This window comes from Littorina saxatilis, linkage group LG15 (genome assembly GCF_037325665.1).
Source record: "Littorina saxatilis isolate snail1 linkage group LG15, US_GU_Lsax_2.0, whole genome shotgun sequence".
NCBI lineage: Eukaryota > Metazoa > Mollusca > Gastropoda > Littorinimorpha > Littorinidae > Littorina > Littorina saxatilis.
This window is the reverse complement of record NC_090259.1, coordinates 38,020,967-38,033,902: the sequence shown is the minus strand read 5'-3', so window position 1 is coordinate 38,033,902 and position 12,936 is coordinate 38,020,967. Positions and strand designations below refer to the sequence as shown.

Here is a 12,936-nt window from a genome sequence, read left to right as displayed (position 1 = left end):
AATGTTTTGACATAGACGGGGAATCGAGACGAGGGTGGTGGTGGCGTGTATGTGTGTGTTTGTGTGTGTGTTTGTGTGTGTGTGTGTGTGTGTGTGAGAGTGTGTGTGTGTGTGGTGTGTGTGTGTGTGTGTATAGGCCTATGTATGTATGTATGTATGTATGTATGTATGTGTGTTTGTATGTATGTATGTATGTGTATAGCGATTCAGAGAAAACTGCTGGACCGATGTTCATAAACATTTTACATGAGAGTTCCTGGGTTTAATATCCTCAGACTTTTGTTTTCATTTTTTCGATAAATGTCTTTCATGACGTCATGTCCGGCTTTTTGTGAAAGTTGAGGCAGCCCTGTCACGCCCTCATTGTTTGATCAAATGGATTGAAAATTTGGCAAAGCAATTTTGGACTAAGTCCGGACTATGGGATTGAATTTCAGCCCGGCAGCATAACAATTAGTTAATTAGTTTGCTCATTAAAGTTGTCGTTATAATCGAATATTCATTTACGGATTTAAAAATGATTGCATCGTATTCCTCAATTTCTCCTGAATTCCAACATACATACATATGTCATGTTTACTCTAAAAATGGGCTCAGAATTACAAGTAAGTACTGGGTTTGCAGCTACGCAGAGACGAGCGTGACCCGTCTCGGTCTTTAGATGTGGTTAGTCGAGACTATCTTAGTAAAATCTCGGCGATGACTGTTCTTTGGGGTTAATCTGTTACTTTGATGCCGACAGCTTGACTTAATGTTTTTATATCGCTTCACGCGACTTGTGTTTTAATTAATGAAATACGACACCGAATGAACAAACCAAGACCTATCTTTTTGACCCTCACTTCCACAGTGAAACTTCTAACGTCAAACGCAAAACAAAGTTCGACGAGACGTCACAATTCAAACAGTGGCGTCACAACATTCAGTCACTTCTTATCTGTCAGTGTGTATCGGGGAAAAGACAAAGAGTTACTAGCATGAAGTTTGTCTCCGTGACTTTTTTTTTATATTAGGCCAAAAAAAAAAATAGGTCTGTTTACGGTAACCCGACCGACCCTAGTTTTTTCGCGCGACCCTAGACTTTTTTTTGGCATTTGGGAAAAAAAAAAAAAAAAATCTTGTTTTTTTGGCAAAATAACGTAAAAATATGGTTTTTTGGGAAAAAAAAAAAAAAAAAAAAAAAAAACAATCCCGACCTACCGACCCTATTTTTTGGGCCTATGTTACCGTAAACAGACCTATTTTTTTTTTTTTGCCTTAGCAATGGAAAGTTTCTCCTATGGTCACCGCTAGACTGTGCATGTGTCGGTATCGTATCTCATCAATGCGTCTATGCAGTGTCCGCCCGATATCAAGCATGTTCTGTTGGACAATAAGCAGATAGAAACTCGTTATTCATGGTGACGCCAACCGCGTCACTGGTCAATCCCACTGATCTGCGGGCGCGGTGGTCCAGTGGATAAGACATTGGCCTCCTATACGGGAGGTCGCGTGTTTGAATCCCGGCCGCGCCTGGTGGGTTACGCGTGGAGATTTTTCCGATCTCCCAGGTCAAGACCTGTTAACCCGTGATTTGTAAAAATGTAAAAATATTTTACAAATCACGTCGAACCTAAAACCGCGATTTGTAAAAATGTAAAAATGGAAAAATATCGCATTCCACAAAGTAATGCATGCCTTTTATTATTATTATTTTTCTTGTTTAGAGCCTCTACGCTGAGTGTTCCACATCCCATTTTGGTGCAATCCCATTTTGCCGCCGTCCCATTTTTTGCCCCATCCCATTTTCGCGACATTTCACAAGCCAAACGTCATTTTACTAACATGTCATAACAATAGCGCGACATCCCATTTTGACACCATATCCCATTTGGCCGCCATGCCGTTTCACCGCATTCCATTTCGCCCCCATCCCATTGTCGCGACATTTCACAAGCCAAGCGTCATTTTACTACCGTGTCATAACAATTGCGCGACATCCCATTTTGACACCATCCCATTTGGCCGCCATCCCATTTTTACATTTAGTCAAGTTTTGACTAAATGTTTTAACGTAGAGGGGGAATCGAGACGAGGGTCGTGGTGTATGTGCGTGCGTGCGTGCGTGTGTGTGTGTGTGTGTGTGTGTGTGTGTGTGTGTCTGTCTGTGTGTGTGTGTGTAGAGCGATTCAGACTAAACTACTGGACCGATCTTTATGAAATTTGACATGAGAGTTCCTGGGTATAAAATCCCCGTTTTTTTCATTTTTTTGATAAATGTCTTTTATGACGTCATATCCGGCTCTTCGTGAAAGTTGAGGCGGCACTGTCACGCTCTCATTTTTCAACCAAATTGGTTGAAATTTTGGTCAAGTAATCTTCGACGAAGCCCGGACTTCGGTATTGCATTTCAGCTTGGTGGCTTAAAAATTAATTAATGACTTTGGTCATTAAAAATCTGAAAATTGTAAAAAAAAATTAAACTTTATAAAACGATCCAAATTTACGTTTATCTTATTCTCCATCATTTTCTGATTCCAAAAACATATAAATATGTTATATTTGGATTAAAAACAAGCTCTGAAAATTAAATATATAAAAATTATTATCAAAATTAAATTGTCGAAATCAATTTAAAAACACTTTCATCTTATTCCGTGTCGGTTCCTGATTCCAAAAACATATAGATATGATATGTTTGGATTAAAAACACGCTCAGAAAGTTAAAACAAAGAGAGGTACAGAAAAGCGTGCTATCCTTCTTAGCGCAACTACTACCCCGCTCTTCTTGTCAATTTCACTGCCTTTGCCATGAGCGGTGGACTGACGATGCTACGAGTATACGGTCTTGCTGAAAAATGGCATTGCGTTCAGTTTCATTCTGTGAGTTCGACAGCTACTTGACTAAATGTTGTATTTTCGCCTTACGCGACTTGTTTATTTATTCTTCTTGCCAAGCCTCACTATACTACTATGCTGCGTTATTCAACTAGGAAGACATTCCGTTTTCGCCAAATCCCAATTTTAACACAATCCAAAATGTCGCGAAATAGGGATGGCGGCGAAATGGGATGACGGCAAAACGGCATGGCGACAAAATTGAATGTGGCGCTAGTGGTATGACAGGGTGGTAAAATGACACTTGACCTGTGAAATGTCGCGAAAATGGGATGGGGCAAAATGGGATAACGGCGAAACGGGATTGCGCCAAAATGGGATGTGGAGCTAATGGTACATGACATGGTGGTAACATGACACTTGGCCTGTAAAATGTCGCGAAAATGGGATGGGGGCGAAATGGGCTAACAGCGAAACGGGATTGCGCCAAAATGGGATGTGGAGCTAATGGTACATGATATGGTGGTAAAATGACACTTGGCCTGAGAAATGTCGCCAAAATGGGATGGGGGCGAATTGGGATAACGGCGAAACGGGACTAATAGATCCCTTGCCTTTGGGGTAGTGCGACTCTGTCACTGCTAGCTTTCCACTGGGAGGAAGCGACCGGAATTTCCCAACTATGGGACATCCTAGTAATGAAAAAAAAAAATAAATCTTAAAATTAACAGAGTCGCGCTACCCCAAAAGTCAAGGGATTTCGTTTTTGTCCCTTGACATTGGAGATGACAAGAAAATATCGGGCGCAAAAACGTGATTTGTAAAAATTGTTACAAATCACGGGGCACGCCCCGCGATTTGTAAAAAATTGTTACAAATCGCGAGGCGCGCCCCGCGATTTGTAACAATTTTTACATTTTTTACAAATCACGGGTTAACAAGACCTGCTAATGCCTTATCCCCCATCGTGTGTACATGCAAGCATATGACCAAGTGCGCATGAAAAAGATCCTCGCGCCCCCTAATTGGCGTAGAGGCGCGTCCCCCGGGTGGTGGATTGGGGAGCCTTCTCTACTAATTTCTGAGAGAAGGTCGCATCACTCTCGATGCCGTGAACCTAATTAGGATCTTTTTCTTGTTTCTTCTCTATTTCTGCCTCCCCAAAGTCCTTTTACTTTCCTTTTCTCACCCATAAAATTCTTCACTTATTACCCTTGTTAAGTGGTTCTTGTATAGAATATAGTCAATGTTTGTAAAGATTTTAGTCAAGCAGTATGTAAGAAATGTTTAGTCCTTTGTGCTGGAAACTTGCATTCTCCCAGTAAGGTCATATTTTGTACTACGTTGCAAGCCCCTGGAGCAATTTTTTGATTAGTGCTTTTGTGAACAAGAAACACTTAACAAGTGGCTCTATCCCATCTCCCCCTTTCCCTCGTCGCGATATAACCTTCGTGGTTGAAAACGACGTTAAACACCAAATAAAGAAAGAAAGAAAGAAAGAATTTTTTGATTAGTGCTTTTGTGAACAAGAAACACTTAACAAGTGGCTCTATCCCATCTCCCCCCTTTCCCCTATCCCATCTCCCCCCTTTCCCTCGTCGCGATATAACCTTCGTGGTTGAAAACGACGTTAAACACCAAATAAAGAAAGAAAGATGAAAAAGATCCTGTAATCCATGTCAGAGTTCGGTGGGTTTACAGAAACACAAAAATACCCAGCATGCTTCTTCCTAAAGCGGCGTATGGCTGACTGAATGGCGAAACAGTCATACACGTGAAAACCCACTTGTGCAACAATATGAGTGAACGTGGGAGTTTCAGCCCATGAACGAACAAGAAGAAGAAATTCCACTCACTTTATACATATAACTCAGCTTGACTCTACTTCAAGGGACACAACTCTTCCACAGCTCATGATATACCTTCACAGAGTTATGACCGATGATCGTCTCCTATTCACTTTTCTCCACAGCAATATTTTTAGCATAGAGTGTCACTCCCCTGTTATAGTCCATGCCCCAAGAAGCGGCCACGAAAGTCACTCGACGGTCGGTGTCGTCTCCCCAGGAACGTTTGGTCTGATCTAGTTGCTCAAATGTTATGTTGACAATGGCGCCGCTGATCTCGAAAGGGATGAGATTAAAATTCCAGCGAAAGGTGTCGACGATTTGGCAAAGTCGGTGAGTCGAACTTGCTTTCAGTACAAGCTCAGAAGAGTCATTCTGCGAGGCAATTCTGAAAGAAAAAAGTCAAACCAAATGTATTTATTCAGATTCAAAAATGAGACTGAAGCGAGAAATGAACGTTTGTGCATGCTGCAAATTGATGTATCTGTTCATCTTCCTATCTATCTATCTATCTATCTATCTATCTGACCGGCACGGTTGGCCTAGTGGTGAGGCGTCCGCCCCGTGATCGGGAGGTCGTGGGTTCGAACCCCGGCCGGGTCATACCTAAGACTTCAAAATTGACAATCTAGTGGCTGCTCCGCCTGGCGTCTGGCATTATGGGGTTAGTGCTAGGACTGGTTGGTCCGGTGTCAGAATAATGTGACTGGGTGAGACATGAAGCCTGTGCTGCGACTTCTGTCTTGTGTGTGGCGCACGTTATATGTCCAAGCAGCACCGCTTTGATATGGCCCTTCGTGGTCGGCTGGGCGTTAAGCAAACAAACAAACAAAAAATCTATCTATCTATCTATCTATCTAAATGATGAAGAGACAATAATCAATAACCAACCATCTATCTATCTATCTATCTATCTATCTATCTATCTATCTATCTATCTATCTATCTACATCAATCTCTGTCACTATCTAGTTTCAACGCATGTGTACAACAGAAACGTATAGACCGATTATGTTGACAAAAAAAAATCCAGAAGTTTGAAAACCCCTAGGTTTTGACTTACTTCTGGCACGAGCACTTTTGTGTACGTGTTTGTTTTGTTTTGTTTGTTTGTCCTAGTGCATTCTATTATTGCGAATCAACCGGCTGCACACACACCCATTCAGCATCCATTTTTGACCACCAACCTTCCGCAAACGCCTATGTGAGCAAGGTAATTGAGAGACACGAGAAGGGCAGACACATCTTTGGAGAAATGCTCGCGACAGCAGTTGGGACATGCGATTTCCTTGTCACCCGTCAATATGTTGAACACGTGCGGCACGAACTGGGATTCCTTACGACTGCAGAGGCACTTTATACGATTCGTGGGAATCTTGTAGTCCAGAATCTAGGAAGGGAGATTCGTCATAATATACAACAAAGAGAGAGAGAGAGAGAGAGAGAGAGAGAGAGAGAGAGAGAGAGAGAGAGAGAGAGAGAGAGAGAGACGTAGGACGTAAGACATGTTATTGATTAAACACACAAGGTTCATTTCAACGGGGAGGGGGGGGGGTCAGTAATACATGCCGTGTGTTTGTATTTATGGACAATCACCCGGTTTTATCTCTTTCTCTCTAACATATATACTCACACGAACGCACGCACGCTCTCACTCTCTCTCTCTCACTCTCTTTCTCTTAAACATAAAGACATATCCAGCGCATGAATTAACAATATGGATAGGTGCAACGACAAACAAGTTTACAGTGCTAACATACATTATCGGCTTTCAATCATGTTCTATCGTTCCACGGCACAGACTCTCTCTCTCTCTCTTTCTCTCTCTTTCTAACCTACAAACATTTCCAGCGCATAAATCAACAATTTGAATAGGTACAACATCAACACAGGTGTACTACACCAGCATACCTTATTTGCAATCAAACCTGCTCTAACATTCAACGGCACAAACTATGTATAACACATCGCCGTCTCGTTCACCTGTTCCACATTGGGTAACTAGTCCAAAAAACTTTTTCTTTTTTGAAAAACACGATATAAGAATCTGGCCACATGCACCACTGAATCTCCTTTATCTACAGACATAACACGTCTAATACTGTTCGCATCTTCACTCTGGTTTTTTTCTCTTAGTATTTTGACATCAAGTCTATAATCACAATATCCTTTGCATACAAACAATACATGTTTCTCGTCTTCCACGTCCTCTCTGCATACAGGGCAAATCAAAAGGCCCGGTACAACGTCAGTTCGATAGCGACATTTGTGAGTGTTTATGGGTGAAATACCAAATCGAAATTGTATGTATGCATCTCGAAAACAGCGGAGCTGAATATGGTCTATATACACTTCAGCGCGAATTTCTTGCTTAAAGAACGAATAAAATTCAAATCGCTCCGAGTTCATGATGCTGTCGTGCCAGTCTTGCTGGAAGCAATCAAACAACCGTTGTCTGAATACTGCTATAAATCGATTCAGATCGCCTACACCTTATAACATTTCTTTCAAATAATGAGACCATGTTTTCTTGCCATAACCCTGTAAATGTTTCATCATGTCATATGCTTTCCTTGGGAGTCTTTCGCTTGGCAAATGTAACACTCTCAGCCAATACTTAATACAGCGAACCGACGAAGTGACATAAAGTGGATAGCGGCCTAAGTCACCATATACCATCTTGTTTGGTGTTTGTCGTCCCACACACAAAAACTTCTTGCATGCAAACAAATGGGCTTTCTCAAGAGCTTCAAACCTTTGGAATCCCCACAGCTCAGATCCATACATTAAAGGCATATGTACGCGCTCCCGTGTTTACAAAGTGTAGTTTGCCCATAATCGATGTCAAACGCACCATAAGACCATGTAATGACGATATGTCGCCATGCGCGGACCATATACATGCATTACAGCTTGTTTTAGAGTCTCAAAAACTTTGGATGTAAACAAAGACGCGGAGTTATTTCCCTTGCGTCAACGCTACCTCTGTTGGCAAATCTATAAATAGGACGATCCAGATCAAAATGAAAATTAACATATCTCAACATTGAAGGGGTCCTAGACCACAATATTTTGCAGGGAACTTAATTTAGCATGTCTCCAGCTGTTGGTAAAGCAATTAGCGTGTATAGTCATCGAGTACATATGGCTTTAAGATCGGGAGGACCTGTGCGTCATATATTTTAAAAAATACGCTTCTAGGTATGTTGCCTAGCCTCCACAAACATCTTAGGATTTGGCCAGTCCTTATCTTTGCCTTTGAGGCCAGATCGCTGACCATTAGCGTCAATGACAATTTTGTGGTGAAATTTAGCCCCAAGTACTTGTAACTGTTCACCACCTCTATGTCCTCGTTTCCGTACTTCCAGGCTTCATTTGCTGCCAAAAATCCTCCTTTTCTAAAAACGATTACCTTTGTCTTATCCAGGTTGACCGTCATGGAAAACTTATCCGTAAACTGTTTTAACACATCAATCTGTTTCTGTAACCCGGCTGCGCTATAGGATATCAAGAGTACATCGTCGGCAAACAGCAATATGAGAATCTGCATCACGTCAGGTGTTAACTGTATTCCATGTTTACCGTTTTGAAACATTTCAAGTGCCAGTTCATTAATCAGGAATGAAAACAATGTTGGTGAAAGCACAGAACCTTGAGGGACTCCACATGGACAACGGAAAAACTCCGACGGGCCATCGTCGGTGCGAACACAAGACTTCACTCCTTTGTACATACTTTGCAGGATGTTCAACATCTTTCCGCCAACCCCGTGCTTGCGTAATACATTCCATAACATAGCCCTAGTGTGTGTGTGAGAGAGAGAGAGAGAGAGAGAGAGAGAGAGAGAGAGAGAGAGAGAGAGAGAGAGAGAGAGAGAGAGAGAGAGAGAGAGAGAGAGGGAGAGAGAGAGAGCGCGCGAGAGAGAGAGATAGTGTGTGTGTGTGTGTACACATGTGTGTGTGTGTGCGTATGTGTGTGTGTGTGTGTGTGTGTGTGTGGTGCGTGCGGTCTGGAATGTGCAGGAGGGGGAGCAGGAGAAGGGGATTCGTGTTCGTTTCGTTTTTGGATTTATGTGTGTGTGTGTGTGTGTGTGTGTGTGTGTGTGTGTGTGTGTGTGTGTGTGTGTGTGTGCGTGTGCGTGTGTGTGTTTGTCTGTGTGTGTGTGTGTAATAAGTGTTTGTAAGTGTGTGTGTTCGTGTGTGTGTGGGGGTGGGGGGTGGTACATGTCTACGCCTATCTAACTGTCTGTGCTTCTACATGTTTCAATGTGCGTGCGTGTGTGTGTGAGTGTTAACGACTGTGTGTGCGCTTTTGTAGAAATTGAACGGGGCCCAGGGTATGATAATTGTTAGTTAATTGATTACGATATACACAAAACTTACGTGGCTTATAGAGCAAGCTGATCTCTTCAGACTCTTGTCCATCATGTTTTCCATCTTAATTTGCGGACAGGTGATTTCTGGTTCGCAATACACTTGCGCAACTTGTATCTTCGGTTTTAACCCTGGCCAAAACATTATTGGTTTTCTCCATAGTTTCACCCTGGTTTTTTTTAATTGTATTTGAAATTCCAACGTAGTCTCCATCACAGAAGTCCAAGAATACAGCGAGTTTAATTTCAACGAAGTTTCCAACCTGAGTCGACGTCAATGCTGATGAAATATTCTGTGAATGTCGTCATAAAAATGGCTTTGTTCTCTTTTCCAGTCACGGAAAAAAAAGTCTCGACCAGCCTATCAGCTGATCGAGTCGTGGCGGTACCTCTCTGCGATGACACCTGAGAAGGTATCATTACAGACAGGTTTATGGCGATTTTACCGCCACATTGTGGAGATTGGTTATATGGAAGTAAAAATTTGGTGTCGGTCTCCGCCACAAGTTGCGGAAAAGTTTTGAAACAAATTTGGAGAAAAAAAACCATATAACGTGGATGCATACAAATATATGGTATGCAAAAGTCGCTGAAATAAAAATTCAGCGGCACGAACAACAACTCCAGGCGTGGGCTACATGATGTGTGTGATAGCGTGAGGAGTGTGAACAATATGTTGACGTGTGTTAAAACATCATGTACAGGTATCAGCATTGCCAACCTAAACTTTGAAACGTAAATGACTTTATGACAAGTCATAAATATATATCAGAGTGGTTTTTTGATCATTCACGACTTACAGGACCCCGTGACCCAGCCGAATTAACAAACCCAAGATGAAGGCCATACGTATTGTTGGGGGAACATGAACTTCCAGTTAGAAAACATGTGAAGAAAACACGCGTAAACTTTAGTGTACCATGGATTGCTTTGAAGATGAAAGACTAATACCTCTCTGTCACACTAGGGCTGCGTCCTCACGGCGTTCTCGCGGCGTCCAAGAAAAATGAAAAACGCCGAGGTGCGCGCAGTAGCTCCGGAGCAACGCGGTGGCATCTCCATTTGACGCAGTGGAGTCGCCAAGAACGTTTGCAGAAAGTTGCCAGTGCGTTGTAAGTCAACCCCATAAAAGGCCTGTCTCACTAGGGCTGCGTCCTCACGGCGTTCCCGCGGCGTTGTACATTGCTCAGAGCGCCGTGGGATCGCAGGAAAATTCTGCGATTGACTGCGTTCTCACGGCGTGCTCACAGCGTGATCACGGCGTGCTAGGCTTGCTCACGGCGTGTTTACGGCGTGCTAGGAGTTGTCACTGCGCGTCCACGGCGTGTCGTAGCGGAAGTGCATACGACAGGGGAGTGTCATACCCCTGTCAAACTAGCGCTGATGGACGCGGTAGAAGCGCAGTGACATCGCCAAGGACTCCGTGCGTTCTCCGTGAGGTCGCCGACTACCACTGCGTCCGTACTGCGCGCCCACGGAGCTCTTTTGGCGCGGTAGGAGACCTTACTGCGCTGCTATACGGCGACCATACACGCGACCCTACGGCGTTCCTACCACGCGCATATCAGAACGCCGAGCGACGGCGCGTACTGTGTGTATGCTCAAAGTGCGCGCCGTTGCAAGGCGTTCTTGGCGACTCCACTGCGTCAAACGGAGATGCCACGCGTTGCTCCGGTGCTGAAGGAGACCCTACTGCGCGCACCTCGGTGTTCTATATTTTTCTTGGACGCCGCGGGAACGCCGTGAGGACGCAGCCCTAGTGTGACAGGGGTATGACACTCCCCTGTCGTATGCACTTCCGTCACGACACGCCGTGGACGCGCAGTGACAACTCCTAGCACGCTGTGAGCACGCCGAGAGAACGCAGTCAATCGCAGAATTTTTCTGCGATCCCACGGCGCTCTGAGCAATGTACAACGCCGCGGGAACGCAAATTTACGAAAACAACAGCGCTGTGAGGACGTAGCCCTAGTGTGATAGGGGTATTACACAGAGTACACTCCCCTGTCGAATACACGCACTTCCGCTTAATCGACACGCCGTGGACGCGCAGTGACAACTCCTAGCACGCCGTGAGCACGCCGTGAGAACGCAGTCAATCGCAGAATTTTCCTGCGATCCCACGGCGCTCTGAGAAATGTACAACGCCGCGGGAACGCCGTGAGGACGCAGCCCTAGTGTGACAGGGGTATTATCAGCACACACTTAAGGGGAGACACTGGTGTTAAAAGTGATTTTTGTCGTTTAATAACTCTTAGGTCAAATTTTTCGTGTGCTTTGAAGTACACAGTCCATCTCCTGAGAAAATGTAAAAAAATATTTTGGGGGACCATCGGTTGCCATGGTAGCAATCCAAGATGGCCACCAAACTGCCCCTTTTTAAAAGCAAAAGGCTTTTACAAAACTGCCTGGAATTTTGTTTTGATGCTTGTTATTTATACTTTAGCACAATTCGGAGGTCTAATCAGAGGCTTTTTTTTATACCTTCAATCATTCAAATCATATCAGTGATGAAAATGAGTGATGTTAAATTTCATGAAAAACCGCCCCCAAAAATGGTATAACTTTTCACGAAAAAAAAATTCAGCAAAACGCTCTGATCAGACCTCCGAAATAACACACTCAAGACGTATGCAAAGTTTCAACAACGCAAGTTTATTAGAAAAAAAGCCGTGACAAAAATGGAGTTTTGAGAAAATAGACAAAACGTGAAGAAAATTGAGTTTTTGCCCACAAACGTTTACAAAACATGTAACAAAACAACCCTGACTCTGAAATCAAGTCTTGCTTAGTTCCACAAGAAAAACGGAAAATAAATTCAACAAAATTTACGAAAACAACAGCCAGTGTTCTGTGAGCACCAAGGAACCTGTTCCAAGGTCACAATGACCAACTCTCATGAGTAATGTGCAAGCTGCATAAAGCATGCCCATTCATAATTCCCAACTTGTTACATGTCAAGCTGCTTGTCTCGAACCTCTTTTGGACTCAATTTGAATAATCAGTGAGTCATTTAACAGTGTCCTTTACTTTGTTACTAAAATATTTGGGTTGACTTCTGTGAATTGCCTTGCAATGCCATGGGCACTTTGGAAGCTCCTCTCCAGCTTCCACCTCTGCATCTGTAGAGACAACATAAATTCAAAATTAATGTCTATGACAAACTGAAATACTGCTTTTCACATAATTATTCCAAATGATTACCACCCTCCCCCTACATATACACATTTGAAAAGGGTATTGTTATGTGATCAAATGATATGTGTGCGCATGCGTATGTAAGTGCTGACAGTCAAGCAGTGAAGAAATAGATATTGAATAAAAAACGCTCACGCTGGACCCGAGTACTCTTCAGACTGGCTCGCTCCCCCAGTATGAAAGCTTTTGTCTTGTGCACGTGGATTAAAAAAAAAAAAAAAAAAAAATAGACCGCCCATGCCGGGAATCGAACCCGGATCACTTTGGCATAGTATGAAAGTTTTTGTCTTGTGCAAAAAAATTATTAGAGTAAAATAAAACATTAAAACGTTCATAATAAACAATAGTAAACAAGAATTTTAAAAAAAAAATTTAAAATAAAAATAGACCGCCCATGCCGGGAATCGAACCCGGATCCCTTTGGCCACCAAGCCACCAACTCTGACAATTTTGCCAGTGAACTCAAATGCCTAGGGTGCTAAAATTAGGTCGCGCAGCACGCGAAGTCAGTGGCACACGCACGCAAAGCCTGGTGTCGCTGGCTGGGTGGTTCTATCAGCCGAACCGTGCGGCAGTTCTATCCCACCGCGAATTGCGCCCTCCGTTAAGAGTCGTTTTTGTGATTTATTTCGCATTTAGGTCCCAGGTAACATTATGAAGTTTTAATACGATCAATCGGACCTATTATCAAGTGAGTGTATC

At 43.2% G+C, this 12,936-nt stretch overlaps 1 long non-coding RNA gene across 1 annotated transcript; it reads right to left on the bottom strand.

The window, feature by feature from the left end:
* Positions 1 to 266: 266 nt before the first annotated feature.
* Positions 267 to 9,303, bottom strand: LOC138949266 (uncharacterized). The gene is made up of 3 exons (XR_011450211.1): positions 9,047 to 9,303; positions 5,852 to 6,054; positions 267 to 5,052 (listed from the first exon to the last, which is right to left on the bottom strand). It is a non-coding gene; the product is annotated as an uncharacterized lncRNA (long non-coding RNA).
* Between the last annotated feature and the right edge of the window lie 3,633 nt (positions 9,304 to 12,936).